The 26944-nt window shown below is 37.0% G+C and overlaps 3 pseudogenes; 2 read left to right on the forward strand and 1 right to left on the reverse strand.

Annotated features, from left to right (window-relative positions):
• Positions 8224-9785, forward strand: LOC109124998 (annotated as a pseudogene).
• LOC104715079 lies at positions 13058-14538 on the forward strand (annotated as a pseudogene).
• LOC104715080 lies at positions 14944-23775 on the reverse strand (annotated as a pseudogene).

A 26944-nucleotide genomic window follows, 5' to 3' on the forward strand; every position in this document is an offset into this window, starting at 1 on the left:
ATAACCATTTGGATATTTTAGAAATTTCGGTTCGTTTCGGTTTGGTTTTTTCGGTTTTGGTTTCGGTTCGGTTAGTTGAAGAGATAACCATAACTAACATAAATTATATTGAAATTAATCTAATAAACCTAATATAACCAAAAGTAACCAAAGATAACCAAATAACCGAAATTAACCAAAAATACGTTACAAAAATATAAAAGGGGGGAAAATAGTGATCCAATTTTACAAAATAGCAGTGTTCAAGAAAGCGCTAGGCGGTATCTGGGCGGTGACCCAACGCCTAGCGCCTAGAACGCCTAATCGGGGCCTAGACGGTTTTTAGGCGGTTTAGGCGTTTACAACATAAAACATTATATATATAAAATTATGTACAAATATATGTTAGAAAAAAAAAATTATAAATTATAAACAAAATTAACAAAAATACATTTATTTAAGTTATATTAACAACATATAAACATTTATAATTACGTATACAAATATAAAACTTAATAATTTAAATCTATATAGTTAAAAATCAAAAATAAATATTAAAATTAAATTAATGTAATTTTAAGCGGTTTAGGCGGTCATCTAGGCGTCTACTGAGCGCCTAGCGCCTAGACGGCGCCTAGNTCTATATAGTTAAAAATCAAAAATAAATATTAAAATTAAATTAATGTAATTTTAAGCGGTTTAGGCGGTCATCTAGGCGTCTACTGAGCGCCTAGCGCCTAGCGCCTAGACGGCGCCTAGGCGGCCGCCTAAACCGCTTTCTTGAACACTGCAAAATAGTATTTAACTTTGTAAATTCATAATAATAACATTTAAATATATTGATTATTTAAAGTATTTAATTGTTTTGAATGTAGAAATAATTAATATTTTAAGTTTATTTTATAGTTTCTCATAATATTAAGTATATTATTTTGGGTATATTCTAGGTTTTTGGATATTTCGGTTAACTATTTAATTCTCAGTTCGGTTCGGTTTAGTTTCGGTTAGTTTTAATATGAAATTTTATTAACCATTCGGTTATTTGAAGAACTTCGGTTTGGTTTCAGTTTGACTTTTTCGGTTCGGTTCAATCGGTTATTTGGTTACCGATTATTTTTCCCAGCCCTACTTTTCTTTTTCGTCTTATTCTCTATGTTATTTTATAATTTTATTTAAAATGAAAACTCCAACTAGGCAAAGTTTAATATTAAAAGGCCCATTAGCCCAATTTCAAAACAAAAAAAGAAAATTTCTGTTTAATATCAAGAGGTCCATCGTTTCTAACGACTACCGAACTTTGTCAAACAATCATTCTCCAGAAAATTCTTTCGCCGGTCAGCCTCTTGATCCATTAAATTCTGTAGAATTAGGTAGAAAAATAAATCAGAAAATACCCAGCAAATAACCTTAAGAGGCTAAAGAAAAAAACAGAAAAAGCAAACAAAAATGATTTCTTCTCGTAAAGTTGTGAGAGAAGAGTAGAAAGATGTCAGTAAGTGTATACCAATGTTTTCTAATAATATATAATAATAAATAGTTTATAGTTTTGGAATTGATTTCAATGTTATTTAAAAATTAATGAGAAATTTTTAATAAGGATAGATTTGGAATTATAATAATTTTGATATAAAAAGTGAGTTATCTAAGAAATAAAAATTAAGTGAGTTATCTTAGTTATTTCTTTCGAAAAAGAAGTTATCCTAAACAATTTTCTCTTCAAATAAATAAGATTTTCGATTTCAATTTTTTTTAATATATAAATAAACTTTTGAAATAATTTATCTAGTGCAACACCTGTTATCATCTAGTTAGCCTTATATATCCAATTATAAAAGTGAAACTTTAAAGAAAAAAGGATACAAAAGAAGCTAAATATAAAATTTGAGACTAGTAATCGTGAGAAGTGTTTTAGTGGACATTTTGAATGACTTTAGTGGTTTCGGAGGATTTTGTTTTGAGATAAATGGCACAATGGATTCACGTAAAGACTTAGACAAGTCAAACTGAATCGACGACTTGACGCAAGAATTGCTATTAAAAGACTAATAATATTAATAACTTGAAGAACAAATAAGAATTACTCTCTTATTAATTTTAAGGAAAATCACTCAAAACCTTAAACTCTTCAAGCTCTTAATCTCTCACACATAATGCCACAACTCAGCATTAGAGTTTATATAGAGAAAAAGTAAATATTCATCCTAACAACTTTTAGGAAACATTACATAATTTAGATACTCCTAAATCTTTAGATATGTATACTTAGATATCTTCTAAATATACTTAGCTTGCACCTCAAGCTATTTCAAGCTTACACTAACATTGTCCCCCTTAAGCTTGAAATCTTCTCCATTCACATCTTGAACTCCAATAAGACTTCTCATTTCCTTGAACTTGATCCTTGCGAGTGCCTTTGTTAAGATATCAGCTTTCTGCTCATTTCCCGGTACATGCTCAACCTTCACTTGACCGTTTTCAACACATTCCCTAATAAAATGATATCTCCTGTGAATATGCTTACTGCGGCCGTGAAACACTGGATTTCTTGTGAAAGCAATCACCGACTTATTATCAACTCGAATGGTCACACTCTCACATTCTCGATCAGATAATTCCGCAAACAATTCTTGAAGCCAGATCGCTTGTTTTGCAGCTTCTGTGGCCGCCATGAATTCAGCCTCACAAGATGATAGAGCCACCGTTTCTTGCTTTTGAGAACACCATGTAATAGGACATCCGTCAAAATAGAAGATATGGCCAGTAGTGCTTTTACCATTATCCTCATCAATATTATGGCTGCTATCACTATAGCCAATCAAACCTGCTCCATTTGATCTTCCAAATGTAAGACCATGAGATAAAGTTCCGCGCAAATACCTCAATACTTGTTTCAAAGCAGCTCCATGACTCTCGTTTGGCTCTTGCATGTATCGACTAAGGACACCAACACTAAAGCTCAGATCAGGTCTGGTGTGAAGAAGATAGCGGAGACACCCAATACTTCTTCGATAGTCCCTTTCATTTATATGACCTCCTTTGGACTTCCTTGATAGCTTCACATTTTGATCCATTGGTACTTGGGAAGAGTTACATTCTTTCATTCCAGTTTCTTCTAGAATCTTGAGTGCGTATCTCTCTTGCTTCAGTGTTATACCATTTTGATGTTGCAGTACTTCGAGCCCAAGGTAATAACTTAGTTTTCCAAGATCACACATTTCAAACTTCTTTGCCATCTCTTCTTTGAACCTGATTATCATGTGAATGCTATCTCCCGTGACCAAAAGATCATCTACATACACGGCTACGACGAGAATGTGTCCCCTCTCCTCCTTTCGATGAAGTGATGGTTCCTTTGAACACTTGCAAAATCCCAGCTCCTAAAGAGTTTTATTCAACTTTTCATTCCACGCCCTAGGAGCTTGTTTTAACCCGTATAGAGCCTTATTGAGTTTGTATACTTTGTCCTCACTCCCGCTGATCTCAAACCCTTCTGGCTGTGTGACATAGACAACTTCTTTTAGTTCACCGTTCAAAAATGCAGTTTTAACGTCGAGGTGGTGTATTTCCCAAATATTTGAGGCTGCTAAAGCAATGATGAATCGAATTGTCTCGATGCGAGCCACCGGAGCGAACACCTCATCGTAGTCAACACCATGTTTTTGTACATAGCCCTTCGCGAGAAGCCTAGCTTTATGTTTGTTGATGCTTCCGTCAGGATTACGCTTGATCTTAAACATCCATTTTAATCCTATCGCTTTTGTTCCAGCCGGCAGATCAACTAGATTCCATGATTTGTTCTTTGTTATTGAACATATCTCGTCCTCACATGCTTTTATCCAATCGCTTGACCCCTTTGCTTCATCGAAAGTCCAGGGTTCTTCATTGGAAACCATCAAGAGTCGTTCCCCTTCAGCTTCAGCTAAACAGATATACTCATTGAGATAGTTTGGCTTACGTCGTATCCTCGTTGAATGCCGCAAAGGTGGACTCTCATGAACATGCTCCTCACTCTCGTGATGGTTTCCATCAAAGCTAACAGTATCTCCATTCTCGCTATTCACATCGTCTTCCCTGTTTTCCTCTGTTTTCTCGCTTTGTGAGTGTTCACTCATAACTCGAGTTTCTCGAACACCATTGTTGTTTCCGGATTCTATAACATCATCATCTCTCCTGATACCTTTGTTACCGAATTCTCCAAACCGAAGCATAAACGATCTAGAACCTCTGTTATTTTCTTCTTCTTGACATTTCCACTTCCAGCCTTTTGTTTCCTCGAAGAAGACATCTCTGCTGACAATAATTTTCTGAGTTGCAGGATCAAAAAAACGATAAGCCTTTGATCCTGGCTCAGTTCCTAGATGTACCAATGCTCTGGATCGATCATCCAGCTTCTTTCTTCCAACCGCCTCTGTTCTTGCGTAACCGATGCAACCGAATACACGTAGGTGTTCAAGGTTTGGTTTCTGACCTTTGAAGACTTCATACGGCGTTTGCATTGGAAGTGCTTTTGTTCCCACTTGATTGATCAAGTAAGTAGAGTGTCTTACCGCCTCTCCCCACAGATAGTTAGGCAAACCCATATGTTTCATGATGCTCCTCGTCATTGCAAGTAACGTTCTGTTTCTCCGTTCGACAACGCCATTTTGCTGTGGAGAGTATGGTGCGGTTAGATGTCTCGTAATCCCTTGTTTCTCACAGAACTCTTGAAATTCATGTGAAGTGAATTCTCCACCTCTATCCGTACGAAAGGTCTTGACTTGAGCTCTTGTTTCTTGTTCAACTACAGCTTTAAAACTTTTAAATTTCTCAAATGCTTCACTTTTCTCCTGCAGCAGAATTGTCCACATGTACCGACTGTAATCATCAATGAGCACGAATACATATCGTTTGCGTGCTGGGGTAGCTGGTGTGATGGGTCCACACAGGTCGCCATGAACCAACTCCAAGACATGTGAAGCTCTGTATGAGGTTGAATGAGGGAAAGCTTGACGTGTCTGCTTTCCAAGTAGACATGAAACACAACCTTCTTTCTCAACAAGAATTCTTGGTATACCTCTTACAAGCTCCCTATTGATCATCAGCTTCATGGTTTCGACATTAATGTGCCCCAATCTTGCGTGCCAAACACTCGACTCACTTGGTTCCATTCCGTTGATCTGCAGACATTTGATGTTATCAACTTCTAAGTTCACTTTGTATAATCGATTCTTGGACCTTGTAGTTTGTACAAGAAGTTGGCCATTTCTCCCAAAGAGCTCAAGTAGATCATCCTTCATACGCACCTCGCATCCTGCTTATGTGGCTTGCCCAAGACTAATAATATTGCTTTTAAGATCAGGGATATAGTACACATTGCTCAAGATCTTCTTTTCACCATTGTTGAACGCAAAACATATCGAGCCTTTGCCTTCAATGTTTATACGAGAATCATCACCGAACCTCACTTTTCCCGTAATTGTCTCATCAAGCTCCAAAAAGAATGATCTTGTTCCACTCATGTGATTACTAGCCCCGTTATCTAGATACCACACATTACGAGCATCTAGATTTGACTCAAAAATTTTGGGGTTTATCTTCTTCTCATTGAGAAGTACCACTTCGTGCATCATCAGATCATCAGCCTCATGAGTATCTTCATCCTTCTTTTCAATTGCTTCTTGGAGTTTGAGCAGTCGATCCGGACAATCTGACGCGTAATGTCCCAACTTATCGCATCGATAGCAGGTTACTTAAGATTCCTTCTCCTTATCTCTGTTTTGTCGGAATGATCCATCATGATGGTTCCCATATCGTCCTCGACCTCTACCTCGCCAATGAGAGCGACCTCCTTGTCCTCTTCCTCTGTTACCACTGTAGTTCCCTTGATCCGAGTTAGCATACATGAGTTTTGTCTGATCACCATGTTGTTCTTCGTCCTCTTCATTGATCCGTTCCTCATAGGCCTTTAGGCGTCCCACTATGTCTTCAAAACTAGTTGTATTGAGGTCAAGGACTTGTTCGAGGGCTGCCACAATATGTATGTATCTTTTTCGTGGTAAGCTTTTCAAGAATTTCTTCACAAGTTTGACCTCATCCATTGTTTCACCAAGAGATGCTGACTTGGAAGATATTTCCGAAAGTTTTCCAACGAAAACATCGATTGTGTCTTCCTCCTTCATTCTGATTCGATCGAACTCCGCCATAAGAGTCTGCAGTCTAGCTTCTTTCACTCTTTCAGCTCCAACATGTCTTGCTTTTATCGCCTCCCAAACTGATTTTGAAGTGTCGAGATCACCTATTTGCAGGGTTAAGGCTTCGGGTATGGACTGAAATAACAGAGCAGTTGCTAAGTTATTTTTATCTTCTTGTTTGCTTCCGGGATCTATGGTCTCCCACACCTTATGCACCTTCAGGGTAATCTTCATCCGTAAGGCTCATACTGTGTAGTTTGTTGAACTCAGCATAGGACACTTGATGGAGGCAGGCTCCATCTCCTTCTCTCTAGGTTTAACGTCACCAACATCCTTTGTATCTTCCATGATCGTTTGCTATGCTCTGATACCAAATAAAAGACTAATAATATTAATAACTTGAAGAACAAATAAGAATTACTCTCTTATTAATTTTAAGGAAAATCACTCAAAACCTTAAACTCTTCAAGCTCTTAATCTCTCACACATAATGCCACAACTCAGCATTAGAGTTTATATAGAGAAGAAGTAAATATTCATCCTAACAACTTTTAGGAAACATTACATAATTTAGATACTCCTAAATCTTTAGATATGTATACTTAGATATCTCCTAAATATACTTAGCTTGCACCTCAAGCTATTTCAAGCTTACACTAACAGCTATAAGTCACAGCTCCACTACTTGCTCTTCTTCTTTTTAAAGAGAACTAGTGAAGCACATATTTACTCATTAATTACAACACAAACTCAAAATACAGATATGACGATGATGACTAGAGGCCATTGTTATTCATTTTCTTGTATTATTACCATCCACTATCTCTCCCTCCTAATACACACTCTAGCTTCTCCTTCGCTCCATTTTTGCCGCCACGACCAGCGGGACGGTCTTTTGAAAATCAGAGACGAGTTTCCAATTTACGAGTCAAAACCAAATCCGTGGAATAAGAGCAACGATTGTTGTTTTTGGAAGGGTGTCACACGCGACAATAAATTTGGCCAGGTGATATCACTCAACCTTCGTACCACCTATCTCAACAGCTCTCTAAAACCTAACAGTAGCCTTTTTAGACTCCAAAATCTTCGTAGCCTAGACCTTCCAAGGAGAGATTCCTTCTTCACTAGGAAACCTTTCTCGACTCATATATCTTGAGCTTTCTTCTAATAGACTGGTAGGTGAGATGCCGGCTTCAATAGGCAATCTAAAGCATCTTAAGAAACCTTAGCCTTGGGTATAACGATCTCACAGGAGCTTGAAAGTGTGAGAACTAATGAATTATGAACGATCAAAACAATAAGACACAGGTTCCTTTGAACTCTCCTTTGATTAGTAGAAAATCTGTTTACAAGTTTGTTATAAAAAATTTTCTAATCTCTCAAGACTCTCTTTCTAAGATTCTTCACAAACCTTATAACTCTAAAGAAACCTCACAACCCTCTCTTAAGTTCTTAGCTCTTCTTTCTCTTAAAGCTAAAACTTAATGGTTAGGAAAACTTTTCTCTTGTTTGTGCTGAAGCTTACAACAAGCCTTCCCACCCTATTTATAGAACTAGGCCTGCCTATTCTATTTCTAATAGGAATCGGAAAACTTCTTCTTTTTTTTTATTTAGGAAATTTTCTTCTTACTTCATGTTTACATTCCTATTGTAAACATGAAGTCATTTTCGAACTTCTAGAAACTCCACGTGCCTTCCAAGTCTCTGTGAAGTCTCTTGCTTCTGAATCCTTCCTCGTTATATGCCGACATAGACACTTTCTTTATTTTGATGCTATGCTCTTTGTAAAAGTGTTCTGTCCTTCTGAAGTAGTTTAACCACTTTGTTCAAACCTTGCATCTTCAGAGCTATCCCTCCTTCACTAGGAAACCTTTCTAATCTTGTAGATCTTGGACTTTTGCATAATTATTTGGTAGGTGAAGTTCCTGCTTCCATCGGAAATCTAAACAAGCTAAGAGTCATGTCATTTGAAAACAATAGCTTAAGTGGAAATGTCCCTATTTCATTTGCCAATTTAACTAAGCTTTCTTTTTTTATCCTCAACAATAATCACTTCACATTTCTTCCATTTGAGATGAGTGGGTTCAAGAACTTGGTGGCTTTTGATGTTAGTGCAAACTCATTTGTCGGGCCTTTCCCTAAATCTTTGTTCTCGATTCCTACACTAATAGCGGTTGATTTAGAAGATAACCAGTTTACAGGACCTATAGAGTTTTCGAATACATCTTCATCATCTACGCTTCAGTATCTACTCCTTACTCATAATAGATTTGATGGCTCAATCCCACAATCCTTATCAAAATTTCACAACCTCGTAATGTTGGATCTTTCCAACAACAATTTCAGTGGGACAATTCCTAGATCCATGTCAAAGTTGGTTAGCCTCAGTTATCTTGGTCTTTCCAACAACAAGTTGGAAGGTGAAGTACCAGGTTGGTTGTGGAGACTGTCGTCGGTGATGCTTTCTCACAATTGTTTCATCAGTTTTGAAGTATCTTCAAAAGAAACAATGATCCAAGTGTTGGATCTGAGTTCAAATTCATTCCGAGGTCCATTTTCCTTTTGGATATGCAAGCTTGAATGGTTAAACTTTCTGGATTTGTCTAACAATCTCTTCAGTGGCTCGATTCCTTCATGTTTAAGGCAATACTACCAACTTACAATCACTAGATATAAGTGGCAACCAGCTGGAGGGGAAGTTTCAAAAGTCTTTGATCAATTGCAAAGCTTTACGTTTTGTGAATGTTGAAAGCAACAAAATCAAAGATACATTTCCATCTTGGTTGGGATCTTTACCATCTTTACATGTCCTCATCCTCAGATCAAACGAGTTCTATGGGTAGTTGTATCATCGTAACATGTCCTTTGGATTTCAGAGTTTAAGAATCATTGATATATCATACAATGGCTTCACTGGAACACTCCCACCTCACTTTTTTTCCAATTGGCATCAAATGATAAATCATGTTGTAGAAGATGATGAATACATGGAAGATATTCAGAATTTTTCTCTTGTCTTTAGCTCGATGGAAATGGTGAATAAAGGAGTAGAGATGAGTTTTGAGCAGATCCGGTAAGACTTTAGAGCCATTGATTTTTCTGCAAACAAAATATTTGGCAAAATCCCTGAATCCATTGGCTCTTTGGTGGAACTGCGTCTTCTAAACTTGTCAGGTAACACATTCACAGGCGACATCCCACGATTCCTGGCAAATTTGACTAATCTCGAGGCAATAGACCTATCATGTAACAAGTTTTCAGGTCAAATTCCTCAAGATATTGGGAAACTCTCTTTTCTGTCATACATGAACTTCTCCCATAACCTTCTTCGAGGTCCATTGCCACGAGGCACACAGTTTCAAAGACAGAAATGTTCTTCCTTCTTGGGAAACCCTAGACTCTATGGTCTTGAAGAGATATGTGGAGAAACGCATGTCTCTAGTCCTACATCACAGCTACCAGAGGAGTTGTCAGGGGAGAAGGAAAAAATGTTGAATTGGGTAGCAGCTGCAATAGGCAATAGCCTATGGACCTGGTGTGGTGATTGGATACATCTTCACTTCACACAATCATGAATGGTTTGCTCTGAAGTTTGGTCGAAAAAAACTCAGAGTCACCACCACGAGTGCTTGCTAATTAACTAAGCTCATCTCTTGTAGTCCCTCTAAGCATTGTGTACCGTCCTGTTCGTGTTTGTTCTCCAAAACGCTCGTTTGTACTTTTCTGTTTTATGGTTTTGTAATAAACGTCATATATACGATCTTATATAATATGAAAAGGTTTTTCTCAACTTTTGCTAAAGAGATGACACTTGGCTTACTATATTTCTGACACCTGTAAATTTTTTTGTTTGGACCTAATTAACTACAGTTTAGACCTAATTAACTACAGGCCCATAAAACCAAAAAGAAAAAAAACCATCTATAATTCTACATTTCCTTCCTTCTTTAATCAGAAACATATGCAACCCCCAAAAATCTAAAGCCACCTTTTATCAGTCTGTGATTGGTTTCATCTTGGAATTATATACCAACATTTAATTAAATTTATAGTTTTGAATTCTTGGGTTTAATTTCTGTGTTTGAATCTTATATAATTTTCTGGGGCACAAATGGAATCAAATTTAAGTAAGATGGTTGGTATGTATTATTTAAGTAAATTAGTTTAAATTTTTTAAAAATTGTTTATGTGAAATTAAAATTTTGAGCTTGATTTCTGAAAAATTACATAAGATTATGAGATGATTTTGATCTAATTCTATAATTATTTTGTTTGATTCACACTTACTATTTCAAACGTTATGGTATTTTTGAATTACATTAAATTTAGAAGTTTTCATATTAGGAATTTCAGAATAAATTATGAACATAATCAGTTATGTTTTGTTTTGAAATAATACCATCATTTTATGCATTGCCATATACCCACTATTTCCTCAATTTTCATTTTTGTTTATATTACTTCTCATTTTTAACTTATTATTTTGACACACTTGCGAATTTATGATCATTAATATTTGATTTCAATCCGTTCTCCTTCTTAAAGGCTCAAACATTCTATAAAGTTAGTTTTCTAAAAACAACATATTACCATACAAACACATCATCTTTCAGACTACAATAAAACCTCTATAAATTAATAATGTTGGGACCAAGACATTTTATTAATTTATAGTGATATTAATTTATCTATAAATTAATAATTATTATTTGATAGTGTAAATTAATAATTATTAATTTATAGATATATATATTTTTTGTCAACCATTGGGCCACAACTGGCTGGCCATTAGCCAAATCCCTACATTCGTAGGGAGCGGGACTCGATCCCTGGTGTGATGGTGCCTTCGACAATTGGACTTACCTCCTGCCACTGCACTAAGGTCACTTCACAATTATAGATATATTCTTCATTGTTTAAAGTTTTAAAAATTATGAATTGGAACAACTATATTAAAATAAGATTAAACTTTCGGATGTTCTAAATTTTATGGTTTAGGAATTGAACTTGTAATATTTAGAAAGCATTATTGACAATAAATTACAAATACTATAGACAAATTGACTTAAACACATGACATACATAAATTCAAATTTATGAATAATAATATCAATTCTCCTATTTTTATAATCTGTCAAATTATCAAACTGTAAATGGTGCATATCTAAAAATTAAAACTTTTAAATTTAATTATTTGTATGACATGTTATAAAATATTTTAGAGATATTATTATAGTTTGAAAATACAACATTACAATTATTGTTCTATAGAAATGAGCTTTAGGAGAAACATACTCTATAATATATATATATATATATATAAAAATTTACATGATTATTAATTTATGATATTATTGGGACCATATTTTACATGGAGATTTCAAAAAAAATATTATCTTGTTATCTTATCGAATATTATTTAATTTTTACACTGGTCCGACTTGGAACCAGCAAAATTTATTAATTTATAGTGTTTATTAATTTATAGAGGTTTTACTGTATTGTGAAAACTAAAACATTTACTTTCTATTCTATCCTCGAATCAATCTCCAACGAACAAGAAAACATCGGTAACAATAGTATCGTTTTTCGGGATCATCCGTTTTTGGAAAGTTCCTAACTTGAGAAGAAATATTGTCTTACTATGTCTTGAATATTTTTTCCAAAAATGTAAATTTTTTTTTCTATTGTTCATATTTTGATGATTTATGCAATCATTTTAAATTATTTATAGAAGAAAATAAATAATGTCATGTGTATTTGATTTTAAATGAATTTTAAATTATAATGATGTTGGGCGTCAGATTCTAGAGTTGGAATTGAAAGAAATCTTACTATATTATATTATCTAATAATAAAGTAAAGTTTTATTTTGGAAAGCTGCAAAAGATTGTCATTTGATGTTCTCTTCTTTCACAAGTGTCATTTTGTTTCTTTTAATTTTTAGCGTAACAAATTTATTCAATTAAATTAACATAATAAAATTTTCGCTAACAAATAATTTGATGATTAAATAGTTTTACGGATATAAGATTAATATACATATATATATATATATATATATATGGGTTGTATAGGAAAATGTCGACTAATAAGTGGCTGTTTTATTTCCACACTTTAATATAAATAATTCACATGATCTTGATATTACATTATTTTATTTCATTTTCAATCCATTTAAATTAAACTCAAGTATATTTTAATATATAATATCTAAATAACTAAATGAGAATTAAATATATTTTTTTGATAAAGATATAATATAATTGTATATATTTCTGTTTAAAGAGAGAAGTGAATATATATTTAAATTCATGATTTGACTAGCTAAGATGCCCGTTCATAGATCTATATTTATAATATATAACTTTTGAATATATAGTGAAAACAATATACTATTTTAGTTATTAATTCACAATAATGTATTTTTATAAACCTGACATATTTTTTATTAACTTTTCTATTATGTCTCATCAGTCCCGTATGTTTTACTAATTAACTCTCATTTTTGTAACTTTCATAATATTTATAGTAATGCAATGAATGATTAATAATAGTATTTAGAAATATTACATATATAAGAAAATATATCAATATGTAATGATTGCATATCTATAACTCTCACAAAGTTTATGTGACTCCTATAACAATGTAATACTCCCTCTGTTTTAATTTAGTTGTCGTTTTAAGTTTTCAATGAAAATGCTCTCTCTCTATGCTGGACCATGGAAAGTGTTCTCTCTCTCTGGGATATGATATGGTTCATTTTGAGATAGATTGTCAATAGATTTTAAGTGTCATAGATGAGTCAAAAAACCGGCCAGCGTTTACTTTGGAATTAGATTCTTTTCAGTCTTATCAAAGGAGGTTTTCTATGTTTTCTATTGGATGTATACCTAGATTGATCAATGTCTGTGTCGTTCGTCTTGCAAAAGCGGCTTGAGCACGAGGATCTTTCTTTTCCTATGTAAATCCGCAGGTTCCGGAATGGTTAGCTCACGAGACTATCCTATTTGAACCGGCTTAATAAGATATGGTGTTTTGAGGTCAGAAAAAAAAAAGGATGTTGATGATAAAAAAAGAATATCCAAAAATAACGTAAACTATATCCGTGCATAGCACGGAGTGACTACTAGTATCTAATATATCTTGGCTAGCTAGAAATGTATACATTCTCACTAGTGTGCTATAAAATACTGTATCGATCGTCTGGTTTAAATATGAACTGACTAGCGATTAGAATAAGAATATGATCCTAAAAGACAAATGTACCCTCAATGTTTAACCCCCTATTAGGGTTTTAATCGACGCCTTCTAAGATTTTTTCTTCGTATAGACACACCTTTGATAAATCTCCAAATTGCTGCCGTAGTAAAAGGTTTTTGTGTAACTGTTGTGTGGAGCTGATTTCCGTTTATTCAACCGAGAGAAGAAAAGAAGAAAAAAGGAGAGAAAAGCAAGCACCAGCAGGTTGATATGCAAACTGAGGAAATGTTGAGACTTCGAGCAGCTCTAGAGGGAAAACTTGGAAGCAATGAAGTCCTTCGTTCTACTGTTTCAAAGTCTGATAAAGCTCAAAAACGAACTGATAGGTAAGCGTTTTTTTTTTTTGGTTTCGTTTTTAATAATTTTCATCATACGATCCTTTTTGAAGATTGTGATGTATCAATAATTTCTCAATATCGGATCTAACTAACCAGGAAGCTAAAGACATTCGATGATTTTACCGAACAAGTGAAACAGAAACAAGAAGCTAAACGAGCTGCCAAAGCAGAGATCTATTCAAGGTAGTAATAATAATAACAATACATTACATTAAGATTTTCTAATTCACAAATCTTGAATATACAAGTTGTGGTAGTACTATAGTATACCAATAGTTTATCTTAATGGCACGTTTTGTGTTGCTTCAGGAAACCACATTTGATCCCATCATGGCCAGAACGCGTGGATGGAAAACGACTGATTCCAAATAAGGTTAGAATTTTCAAAAGCACACAACAAACGTAATTTTGTTACTCTAGCCTAGCACCATAGTTTAACTTTCCTTACCATTTTTTTTTTAAATCTCCACTAAAACCAAGATCCCTAGCAGCAGAGGATTAACCCGGCAACGCAACAAGTACCTTTAAACTCCCAGAACGAAGTACCGGGTAAACAATCTTGGATTGCCAGTTTCTGCAACATTCGTTTCTTTATGACCTATTTCCTAGCCTCAAACTCAGATGTTTTGGGATCTTGAATTTTTATTTTGCAGAACAAGCACATGAAAAAAGTCATTAGACATAGAGGACAGGTCAGAGGTATCAGGACACAAATGGGTCCATATGCAGGAGAAACTCGCTGTATCAATCCCAACACAAGCCGAAGCATCCGAATCAAGAACTAACCTCCTACTTTTCATTTGTCTTGCAATATTTGATGGTGTTTGTATCACTCGAAATTAAACAGAAATCAGATTCCAAGTAGTATCCCAAACATTTCTTATTTCTTGCGATAGTCTCTTAATATATTTTACTTGTTTGCCAAGGAAGCTTCTCGCTGTTCCTCTCGTTTCAGAGTATTGTTAATTGCTCTGTATGTTCTTCGTAACTCAACATGCAAATTTATATTTGCTGATGAGCTTGCATATAAGCTAGACACAAAGATTCAATATATTTTATATAACCTTCAAAATGCCATAACAATTTTTTTTTTCTGTTCTTCTCTCTTATTAAAGACCAAACACGATACTACACACCTCATTCCTATTGCGTAAGGTAACTAAGAGTATTACAAAAAAAAAATTAAGAAACTATTCTCTCACCGTCTTGGGAATTTTATGCAGCCATTGTGGGAGGACGAACGAGGAAAAGTATGATGCTGTTAGGTCGTGGCTATGTTTCAACTTTCTCTCGAGCACAAACTTTTCATTGCCGACGTTAGAAGATAGCAAACTTCGGTCCTCCTTTCTCCAGAAGTATATTGTATTAGCATCATCTTCATTACGCTTGATGGCGATCCAGTGAATACTCCCGTGCAAGCTAATGGGCGTTTCGTTATGACCAAACAGAGACAAATGGAGAGTGTCGAAAGTCCACAAACCTGTCTCAGATGAATATATCAGCAAGCTCCAGAGATTAGAGAAATTGAACAGAACAACTTTGTAATCCAAAAAAAAGCCATTCTCAATTCGTGTGGCTATTCCGAAAGGACACGAATCTCCCTTATGATGAGGAGGGATCTTTACGCATTCCTGTGAAACTGGATTAGCAACGTACAAGGTTCGGTTATACACATGCTTAGGGACTTCACTGATCAATATTAAACCAGCATCAGTATTGTAAGCCCAGACTCTGTAGTTGTTTCAATGACTCTCAAACTTCTTGGTTAGGAATGACGAGATGTAAGAGCCTAGAGACCGTTCGAGTCCCCAAGTGTTTAATCTGTAGTGAGCTATGACTTCTTTATCATTACCACAATCCATGAGCGACCATGATGAAGAATCTGAGTTTTGGTCCATAGACCGAAACAGGTCACGGAAATATGGAGACTCCACGATCGATTCCCATTGCTTGCAAACAAGTTTCAACGCTGTGAAAATCTTTATTGGTAATTTCGAGAGTATAATTGCCAATAGAATGTATATCTTGGCTATATATTAGTAACCAAATTAAACCGGATATGAAGATATATCTTGGTTACTAATATATAGCCAAGAGTCGTTATATCTTGCCAATATAACGAATCCATATCTTCCTATCTCTCTCTGTAAATGAGATTAGGTTTTTTTTGTTGAAGCGTGTGTGTGTCTTTATACGAGAATGTATCTAGTTCTCGGGTGCCACACACAAAAATAAAGGTAAAAAAGAGTTTTAAATTTGGTTTAATATATTTAGATATTTTGTTATTTAACTCAAATATTATCTTCTTCTTTTATTACCAATAAAATTTCTCAGATATTTTACGATATAAGGTTTGAATTTTAGTTCTTTAATATATACAAATATTTTATTAAGAAAATCTTATATATTAAAGTTTGGTTTAATTTTCAAAGTTATTCATTAACAAGATCGTGATACGTTTCAGTTCTATTGATAAGATGTAGACAAGTTTTAATTCTAAATTTATTAAAATATTAAATATAATTTTTTTTAAAAGTTCTAAATCTGAAAGGAAATCTATACATAAGTAATATATAAAAGCTTGATTTCAAAGTTACTCATTAACAATATCGTGACACGTTTCAATTCTATTGATAAGATTTGGACAAGTTTTAATTCTAAATTAATTATATGAAATATAATTTTTTTCTAAAAGTTCTAAATCTATCATTAAAAAGAAATCTATACATAAGTAATATATAAAAGCTTGGTTTCAAAGTTACTCATTAAAAAGATCGTGACACGTTTTGAAACGACCCGACCCGTTTTTTATTTTTAATTATAAATAGTAAATATAATAATAATAAATACTCTATACTAGTGGTCCCATATCCACTAGCCACCTAACGACAATCAAACCAAACAGCGGAATATTCAATACCAATAAACCATCAAATAACCAATATTCCATAACCAGTATTAATCCATAACATTTAAACCAGTAAACCAAACGACATAGAACAATGAACCAACAATCTAGCAATATTCTATTAACCCAACTCTAGCAATCTAGCATAAGCCCGACAACAACCAATCGAGCCACTAGAACATCCTCCTATTCATTGCCTTGATTCCATGATCACACTTTGCCTTTACCTGCATCACAAACACAAATTGAGAGGCATGAGTATTTTATAAACACTCAGTAAAGCAATCCTCCCATCAACTGGGCTATACACACAAGCAATAAGATCTCTACATGCCACAAAAAATAATCAATAAGACAAACTATGCATTATACAAAGCATTGCTTCATCCGTCGCAACTGAAGAAGAGTGTCGACCGACACCAGATTCCACATGATGTCGATCTGTACTCCCCAAAGTTATTAAATCTTCCTCGCGTTGGTGTCGACCAACACCCCAACTGGTGTCGACCGACACCAATGCCGAGCATCGATATCCTTCGATCAGAAACTCCAATCTCGCCTCCAAGCTTCTCCAATCCGCTTCATGCATCCTCAGAAGGAAAACCCAGCCATAACAGCCACGAAAAACCATGGAGAACTCAAAGGAAACAATCACATAAGCACCAAATCACATAAAACTAGAGATCTTAGCTTAGATAAGCCATGGTCATGCACTCACCTCTTTGCAGGAAGTTTCTGACCAACCACCACAAATCCAACCCTCCTAGCAAGCTTCTAACACGTCTCCAGCCCTGGATCTTCACTCCCACAGAAGGATCTCTCAAAAACAATCAAGAAATCTCACAAACTCCCCAAGAACGCTTTCTCCTCTCTTTCTCTCTGTTTTGGAAGCGGGAAAAAACACTAAAGCCACAACCTAGGACGACTTTCCACTTAAATATCTCGGTTCAATGGTTTTCCTTAAACCAAACCCAACCAAATCGACAGTTAAGTCAATCTGGTCGAACTAGAAAATATTGGTGTCGATCGACACCAGGGTGGTGTCGATCGACACCCTTTCCGAAAATGCACATTTTGGTTTGCGGATGTTACAATTCTTCCCCACCAACATAGATTCGTACTTGAATCTCGAACAACTGACAACAAAGGACTCTTGTGCAACCGTCTCCATGGCCTGCACTCCTCCTACCGAACTACAAAATGTCACCTCTAGACGATAGAATAACGTTTCATGCATCATTTGCTCTGGACTTTTGGACTTTCCTTTGCTCATAGGTCTTAACCTTGAGTTTTTATTGGCTTCTCATCAGGCTGAAGCCTGCATGCCATAATATTGGCTCCTCATCGGGCCTAAGCGCGCATGCCATACAACGTGCCCCCGGATCGTCATTTGAAGTCGATATACCAACCATATTTACAAGCCACAAAGTCTCAGAACATGCGGTACTAGGAGAACCGAAGTCCCCAATAGTCGTTCAGGACTACCTGTCCTTAGAGCAAACAATTCTGAACACGTCTGAGTCCTATCCCTAGCCAGGTTTCCTTCCCGTGGCTTGCATAGAACAAAACAATGCCCTACGAACCATATATCCCCTCACTGGAATACCTCATGACCACACAAGGAACATCTCAATGTCACAAGGGCCGCCACAAAGGCCAACATATGTCCTAAACAGGACTGCCACAAAAGCCAAACTAATGTCCTAAACAATACCGCCACAAAGGCCAAACAAATGTCCTAAACAGGACCACCACCAAGGCCAAACAATGTCCTAAACAAGACCGTCACAAATACCACTTGTCCCAAAGGACTGTCACAAAGACCACTTGTCCCGAAGGACCGTCACAAAGACCACTTGTTCCGAAGGACCGTCACGAAGACCACTTATCCCGAAAGACTGTCATGAAGACCACTTGTCCCGAATGACTGCCTAAACAGGCAACATTGGCTAAACAACCCGCCACAAAGATCACATAATTAGCTAAACAGCCCGCCACAAAGGCCACACAATTGGCTAAACAGTCCGCCACAAAGGCCACACAATTGGCTAAACAGCCCGCCACCAAGGCCACACAATGTCTCAAAAGACCACCACACACGGGCACACAATAACTTAACAGTCCGCCACGAAGGNCCAAGGCTCGCAACCACTAAAAATGGACAAATTCTAATTCACATAAAACTTTACATTTTTAGAACTTTCCACTTTTGGAAACTTTACACTCTTGGAAATTACCATTTCAGGAAACTTTCTTTTCCGATACCAGTTTCACGGGAACTCGTACCCTGGACACCACTTCATCTTGTTACTTAGTCGCACAACCAACTACCCCTAAGCGACCAAGTAAACAATAAAGATGGGCTGGAATACTCCATTCCTGCTCCAGCCACAGACTACAAATGGGACCATGCTAGACAAGTTCAAGTCGCGACCTGCTTCTCGAACTACTTCTTAAACCTTGCCTTCATCCTCGCCTCTGGCTCCCAAATCTGCTCCTCAACACCATCACAGTCTCATAGGACTCTCATCAAAGGAATCTTCTTCTTCAGAAGTTCCTTGATCCTCCTCTCGAGAACCCTCACTGGTCTCGTGCCTCCAAAGTCATGTTAGGCTGAAGATCCTCATAAATCTTAGCCAAAAACCGATCATCCTCACGGAGACACTTCCGCATCATCGACACAGGAAAAACCTTGTGGAACGCATGAATAACCTCAGACAACTCTAGCTTATATGCTACCGGTCCCACCTGCTCAATCACTCTGAACGGACCCATATACCTTGGAATCAAATTAGTCTCTGTCAATGACCTGTTCGGACCCGTAACATGGCCATCTTGAGGTACACTCTATCTCCCACCTGAAACTCAAGATTTCTCCTCCTCTTGTCGGCATAACTCCTCTGCCAGTCTTGAGCTTCCTTCATGTTCAGCTTGAGAATCACAATCTTCTCTGAGGTCTCCTAAAACAAAACTGGCCCGTACATGCTCCTCTCCCCCACTTGACTCCAGCATAACGGTGTATGACATGGCCTCCCATACAAAGTCTCATAAGGAGCCATCCTAATACTCGCCTGGTAATTGTTGTTGTAAGCAAACTCTACCAAGCTCAGGTGATCTGCCCAATGGCCACCCCAATCCAACACACACATCCTCAGCAAATCCTACATGCGTATGAATTGTCTTATCTGACTGCCCATTTGTCTGGGGATGATAAGCTGTACTCATATGCACCTTAGTGCCCATCTCTACCTAAAACGCCCTCTAGAACACTGAAGGGAACTTGGAATCCCTATCAGACACAATACCCGCTGGCACCCCATGCAACCTGACTATCTCGTTCACATATTTCTTAGCCAAGACCGCTCCTCTATCAGTCTTCTTAATGGCCAGAAAATGTGCCAACTTAGTCAACCGGTCCACAATGATCCAAATAGCATCAAAAATCCGAGACACTGGTAAACCGACCACGAAGTCCATCGTGATCATATCCCACTTCCCCTTTGGAATGGGTAGACTCTTCAGCAACCCACCGGGAACCTGATGCTCACCCTTCACTAGCTGACACACATTGCACCTCACGACCCAACTAGCCACATCCTTGTTAATCCCGACCCATTGATAGTACCTCTTGAGATCATGGTACATATTAGTCGTTCCTAGATAAATAGAGAACATGCTCGCATGAGCCTCCCTCAAGATCTCCTGCCTCAACTCCTCATCCTTGGGCACACAAATCCGCTCGTGCGCCAATATAGTACCATTAGCTGAGACCTGATACTCTGAATCAACATCCTTAGAGGCATTCACCAGCCCCAAATCCTTCTCCTAAGCCAACCGCACCCTGCTCAAAATATCTGCTCTGTCAGCCGCCTCCAATTCCAACGGCTCCTGAGAAACCGCACACAAACTCAACGCACTGATATCTCCTACCAGAGACTCCATATCCTGCTCCCGAGCCAAAGCCATCCATTTTCAACTTAGAGTATCTGCAACCAAGTTAGCCTTACTAGGGTGATAGACTATCTCCAAATCATAATCTGCGACCAGCTCCATCCACCGCCTCTGCCCCAAGTTCAGCTCAGGCTGAGTGAATATATACTTTAGGCTCTTATGATCTGTAAACACATGTACCTTTGCACCATAAAGATAAGATCTCCAAATCTTCAGGGCAAAAACTACAGCAGCCATCTCCAAGTCATGAGTAGGATAATTGTCCTCATGCTTCCGTAACTGCCGCGAAGCGTAGGTGATAACACTCTAATTTACATGTTTTTAGCATCCTTTTTTGTCCATATCTTGCATTGTTCATACATCTAACTTAGCATTTTTAGACCATTTACTGAAGGAATCAAGTTTTAGAGCATTTAGGGTGTTGCATTTCTGCATTTGCATATATTGGATGAAAACAAGTGCTAAAGAGCCAAAAATGGGGAAAAACAAGGACAACTCGAGCATGTACCCGAAGGAGCCATCGAGCTACAAGAACAAGTCCGAACCCCAACACGATCGAAGAGGATCCAAGAGCACGAAGAGCAACCCGAAGAGCCACCCGGGGAGTTACCCGACTCAAGCCTCGTGTATGCCATCGAGTAGACCATTGGGTAGGTCTGGGAAGCTAGGTCTAATGGGTTTCCATATATAAACCCCCTCTTTCCCTAGCTCGCAAACGAGCACGCCGCAGACCCTCAAACCAGAGAGCGAGAGCTTCTGTGAGAGAACTGAGCGACTCAACATTTTTTCTTGTTTTTGTACTTTTATTTTGTAGTTTTTCATAGATCTTTATCCCATACTCTCTTCTACCCTACTCTATCTCTTTAATAATGTTATTTTCGTTTATTTCTATGGCTTTGTCATTCGTTTATATGTCTGAGTAGTGTAGCAAAGTTTCTAGGGATGGGATAGATGATTAGGTGTTCTTGATCGGTTAGGATGCTTTAGTTTATTGTTATGATTGATAGATTTCCTTCTAGGTTGATGTTCTTAATGCAGTCAATAGACCGACAGGTTGAGATTAGATCTAGGGCGTTTACAATGTACAGGCCAAAAGGAGTAGATAAAATGCTTGATTAGGTCAATGCTAGAGGTATACTTAACTTTGAGTGACAAAATCAGATAAGTCTAAGTATACTGACAAAAATGAATTGTTCTTAATGCCTGCTTGTTCATATTGCTAGTGCGACAGTGTGGTAGTATGTTCAAGGTTGATTGTGCTAGTGCGAAAGTGTGGTGACAAGGTTTTAGAGGTTCATTGTCTAGGAAATAATTGCTTGAGGCATGTAAGGCATCCATACTGGTCTAAAACACTTAGGATTCGATTACCCCCATCCTTAGGAACTTTCGTATTTCATTTCTTGCATTTTCTTTACTTACTCGACCACTTACCCGATCAGGCACACGATAACCTGCATCGAGTAATACCTCGAGCTGGTCATAGTTCACTTGCATACTCGATCACCCCACTCGATCATGTACTCGATTGCTTGCATCGAGTGCTTAGGTCGTGTGGTTTACTTGTTTATATTCTTTTACTCTGTTCATATTAGGACTGTTAGAACCAAACCCCTCTATTGCCTGGCTTGACTTGCTTGATTCTGATTGCATCCTATCTGCTAGCATAACAACCATTTGGATTGATAACCCTTTGTACTACAACTGCACAGGGAATTGATACCCTGAGTGAAAAACCTCTTTATCAATTTGGCGCCGTTGCCATTTGGTTGTTTTTATTTTGCTACGTTTAGGTTTAGGACTTGCTAGATCAAGTTCGCTTGTTTATATTTGTTTCGGATACTGACTTGTTTGCTTCCACTTTTGTTTGTTTTGAATCTCAGGTACAACCCGAGAACCCACCCGACCCGTCACTCGATCACCTTGATCGAGTTGATCCTCGTGTACACACTCGGATACTTGCATGTGCATGCAAACACGATCCAGAGGTAGCCAGAACCTGAGTCCTTTCATCGACAACATCGACAGACCTTGGCTACTCAGACAACAACAAGTTCAACCGGAACTAGCAACCATTGAGGAGATGATGAATAATCAGAACGGTCCACCTGCTCCTCAAGCAAGGACCAACATAGGAGCAGGAGATGCTCTGACTACTCACACTCAGAGGAATGGCATTGTGCCACCAGCTGTGCAGAACAACAATTTTGAGATCAAGAGTAGTCTCATCCAGATGATACAGAGCAACAAGTTTCATGGGCTGCCAATGGAGGATCCATTGGATCATCTGGATGATTTTGATAGGCTCTGTAGCCTCAATAAGATAAATGGAGTCAGTGAAGATGGATTCAAGCTCAGGCTTTTCCCATTCTCTTTGGGAGATAAAGCACACATCTGGGAGAAATCGCTCCCTAAGGAGTCCATCACCACTTGGGAAGCATGCAAGAAGGCATTCCTCGCCAAATTCTTCTTCAACTCCAGAACCGCAAGGCTGCGAAATGAGATTTCCGGCTTTGTACAGAAGAACAATGAAACGTTCAACGAAACTTGGGAACGTTTCAAGGGGTACACCACTAGATGTCCACATCACGGTTTCAGTAATGCTTCATTGCTGAGCACACTATACAGAGGAGTGTGGTCCCCAAGATACGGATGTTGCTGGACACCGCAAGTAATGGTAACTTCCTCAACAAGAATGTTGATGAAGGTTGGGACCTAGTTGAGAACTTGGCTCAATATGATGGCAACTACAATGAGGAATATGATCGCTCTGTGCGATCTACAAGAGAGGAAGATGCCAAGTACAAGAGGGACATGAAAGCCCTCAATGACAAGCTCGATCAGCTCCTCAACCAGCAGAAGCATAGTTGTTTCTCTGACTCTCAAACTTCTTGGTTAGGAATGACGAGATGTAACAGCCTAGAGACCGTTCGAGTCCCCAAGTGTTGAATCTGTAGTGAGCTATGACTTCTTTTTCATTACCATGATGCATGAGCGACCATGATGAAGAATCTGAGTTTTGGTCCATAGACCGAAACAGGTCACGGAAATATGGAGACTCCACGATCGATTCCCATTGCTTGCAAACAAGTTTCAACGCTGTGAAAATCTTTATTGGTAATTTCGAGAGTATAATTGCCAATAGATCTTCTGGAAACGAATTCATATCTTCCTATCTCTCTCTCTCTCTCTCTCTCTCACAATGAGATTAGGGTTTTTTGTTGAAGCGTGTGTTTGTGTTAGGATTAGAAGCATAATAAATATTAAATATATTAATATGTATTTATTACATTTTGTAACTCTTACATATCTTATGTGACTTTTTATAGATATAAATTAATATAAAGATTTCCCACCAAAAAAAAAAAATTAATATAAAGATTAGTGCATTAACTACTCAATTAAGACTTTATTTTTTTTATATGCTCTTGTGGTTGTAATCTTTCAGATTTTATTTTTATTCATATCAGATGACCAAAAAAAAAAAACTACCCAATTAAATAATAAATTTATAACTCCAAATTTTCCTACAAAAAGAAAGACACACATCTCAATAACCCTCGTATCTCAAATCTCACATAAGTTTGTAAATTCTATAAGTTTTTGTATTCAACTAACATTATTTTAATTAGTGTATTTCTTTATTTTTGTATAATAAAGTAAGGTTTTCTCAAACTTATAATTTAAAAAAACTCACAAGTGGCACTCATTCCTCTAAAGATTATATACATAAAAAATAGGGTAATTACCTAGAATATTGCATAAAAGTAGGTTTATTACTAGACTAACACGTTGAGATTTCTGTCTTNACAACAATTTTGAGATCAAGAGTAGTCTCATCCAGATGATACAGAGCAACAAGTTTCATGGGCTGCCAATGGAGGATCCATTGGATCATCTGGATGATTTTGATAGGCTCTGTAGCCTCAATAAGATAAATGGAGTCAGTGAAGATGGATTCAAGCTCAGGCTTTTCCCATTCTCTTTGGGAGATAAAGCACACATCTGGGAGAAATCGCTCCCTAAGGAGTCCATCACCACTTGGGAAGCATGCAAGAAGGCATTCCTCGCCAAATTCTTCTTCAACTCCAGAACCGCAAGGCTGCGAAATGAGATTTCCGGCTTTGTACAGAAGAACAATGAAACGTTCAACGAAACTTGGGAACGTTTCAAGGGGTACACCACTAGATGTCCACATCACGGTTTCAGTAATGCTTCATTGCTGAGCACACTATACAGAGGAGTGTGGTCCCCAAGATACGGATGTTGCTGGACACCGCAAGTAATGGTAACTTCCTCAACAAGAATGTTGATGAAGGTTGGGACCTAGTTGAGAACTTGGCTCAATATGATGGCAACTACAATGAGGAATATGATCGCTCTGTGCGATCTACAAGAGAGGAAGATGCCAAGTACAAGAGGGACATGAAAGCCCTCAATGACAAGCTCGATCAGCTCCTCAACCAGCAGAAGCATAGTTGTTTCTCTGACTCTCAAACTTCTTGGTTAGGAATGACGAGATGTAACAGCCTAGAGACCGTTCGAGTCCCCAAGTGTTGAATCTGTAGTGAGCTATGACTTCTTTTTCATTACCATGATGCATGAGCGACCATGATGAAGAATCTGAGTTTTGGTCCATAGACCGAAACAGGTCACGGAAATATGGAGACTCCACGATCGATTCCCATTGCTTGCAAACAAGTTTCAACGCTGTGAAAATCTTTATTGGTAATTTCGAGAGTATAATTGCCAATAGATCTTCTGGAAACGAATTCATATCTTCCTATCTCTCTCTGTCTCTCTCTCTCTCACAATGAGATTAGGGTTTTTTGTTGAAGCGTGTGTTTGTGTTAGGATTAGAAGCATAATAAATATTAAATATATTAATATGTATTTATTACATTTTGTAACTCTTACATATCTTATGTGACTTTTTATAGATATAAATTAATATAAAGATTTCCCACCAAAAAAAAAAAATTAATATAAAGATTAGTGCATTAACTACTCAATTAAGACTTTATTTTTTTTATATGCTCTTGTGGTTGTAATCTTTCAGATTTTATTTTTATTCATATCAGATGACCAAAAAAAAAAAACTACCCAATTAAATAATAAATTTATAACTCCAAATTTTCCTACAAAAAGAAAGACACACATCTCAATAACCCTCGTATCTCAAATCTCACATAAGTTTGTAAATTCTATAAGTTTTTGTATTCAACTAACATTATTTTAATTAGTGTATTTCTTTATTTTTGTATAATAAAGTAAGGTTTTCTCAAACTTATAATTTAAAAAAACTCACAAGTGGCACTCATTCCTCTAAAGATTATATACATAAAAAATAGGGTAATTACCTAGAATATTGCATAAAAGTAGGTTTATTACTAGACTAACACGTTGAGATTTCTGTCTTACTAGAATAACACATAAAAGTTTGCAAATTACTTCTATATCTGAGTTGTGTGTTTTATTACGATTTATGTCATTCTCTTTTAAAACGAAGATCTTAAAAGGGGAAAATAAAAAGATCATAAACCTAAGTCGATCCCTTGAATCTTTGTGTTGTTTGTCTTACGATTGTTGGGTTGAGATCAGCTATTTTTATATAGCTTGCGGCGTGAAAAGAATCTGTGTGGAGGACATTTGGCTGGAGGACCACTGACGTCGAGTTGACGGCGAGGTGGTTTGAAGTAGAGGAGGAGGGAAATAAAGCGATTTGCTCAGAGGTAAATTTCTATATCGTGGTTTAGTCTCTATTGCTTAATGTTTTCTTATACCCGAGTATTACATAGTAGGCCTTGTATATTGTATGTTAGTTTTTTGTATGTTGTTGAGCTCTGTTTTTCGGAAGATATTTGTGTGACTTCATGTTGCTTCGTTGCTAATCTAAGCAACAAATGTTTTGTGATATTGAATTAATAACTAAACTAAAGCTTCTGTCGTAGATATGGGGTCAAGCAAGAGGTATCCAAGTAGGTTGTATGGGGTTGGTAATTTTCCACTGCCGATGAGAAGCATGCACCACGATTGTAGTTTGTCCAATCTTGGTGGTTTGAAAGGCTTTGTTGGTGATGAGGTGTATGACAAAATAAGAAAGAATTCGCAGCTGGGAGTTCTATTGGATCTAGCCGAATCTGACTACCTGTTTTGTGGGAAGACCATCCATTATCTATTGTCCAATCAATTGGCAATAAACATTCCTTCGGAGGTATGGTTTTTGGTTGGAGGAAAGCCGTTGAGGTTCTCTCTATATGAATATGAAGAAATTAGTGGTTTGAATTGTGAGAAGATTGATGAAACAGAGTTTGAAGTCGATCATACACCTTTAT

Source organism: Camelina sativa, chromosome 9, assembly GCF_000633955.1.
Source record: "Camelina sativa cultivar DH55 chromosome 9, Cs, whole genome shotgun sequence".
Lineage (NCBI taxonomy): Eukaryota > Viridiplantae > Streptophyta > Magnoliopsida > Brassicales > Brassicaceae > Camelina > Camelina sativa.